This window comes from Limulus polyphemus, unplaced genomic scaffold (genome assembly GCF_000517525.1).
Source record: "Limulus polyphemus unplaced genomic scaffold, Limulus_polyphemus-2.1.2 Scaffold1316, whole genome shotgun sequence".
Taxonomy (NCBI): domain Eukaryota; kingdom Metazoa; phylum Arthropoda; class Merostomata; order Xiphosura; family Limulidae; genus Limulus; species Limulus polyphemus.
In genome coordinates this window covers 257627-258585 of record NW_013666926.1, presented here as the reverse complement: position 1 = coordinate 258585, position 959 = coordinate 257627, and the positions used below count along the sequence as shown (strand labels likewise).

General features: G+C 27.9%; 1 protein-coding gene across 4 annotated transcripts in view; it reads right to left on the bottom strand.

The window, feature by feature from the left end:
* Positions 1–959, bottom strand: part of LOC106463068 (polyribonucleotide 5'-hydroxyl-kinase Clp1-like) — a 199043-nt gene that overhangs the window by 51250 nt on the left and 146834 nt on the right. The window lies entirely within an intron of this gene.

Sequence of the window (959 nt, the reverse complement as noted above, 5' to 3'; positions counted from 1 at the left end):
AATCCATATACAAAATAATTTTCACATTAAAAATGAAAAATTCTTTTCCTGATCTCAAATTTCCTTTGTGTAATCCCTAAAAACCTCCTAAATACCTTTCAAATGTATTTTTTCAGAAAAACTTTATAGTTCATCTGTTATTTTCTCTACCCTATCTCAAGACTGACCTCGTACAAACCAAAAAAAAATCTAAATTACCCTTTTTTTTCTTTCTAGAATGACTTCAAATTGTAACATAAAACTACATTCATTTATCCTAAAAAGGTCTTAAGTTCATAACAGTGTACATCTAGTTATAATTAAATGTTATTGTTTTATTGCCCTTTGATCCCTGTCTTACTACTATCCATGCCATTATAAGTTGTAAATCATTCAGGGAACGTGCAGGTCAGGTTATGCTATTGAATTACATTACCCATAAGCTGCTTGCTTGCATATGTGCCTCGTGAAACATTTGTATTATTACTATATATTTTACCTAATCTAATCTTAACTAACCTACAAGGATCCCTAATTTTACATTTTAGTTACTCTTATAATTAGACAAAGAATAAACATGAAAAATAAGAAATAAAATACTTAATTTTTTTTCTTGCTGTCAATTGTTGAAGACAGTTAACCTTAATTTTTATATACTAATGATAGTAATGGATTACTAATTTTTATTTAATTAAATAATGCACCAAAGAATACAGACTAATAACATGCAAAAAAGTAGACAAATTCCCTTACCTTTCAAAATATTTCTGGCTTTCTAACTATGCGACAAGAATCGTTACAAATTCATCCAAGCTAGTTGTTAAAACTTTCTCATAGGAATGATATTATTCTGAGTGAAATTGACATTTCACCATTCGATAGATGTAAAACCTTGATTTTCTATTGGTTATAGGTAATATATAATGAAATGTAAGAGAGAACTGTTAACAAATTCAGAAAGAGAAAATGTGACAGGCAGA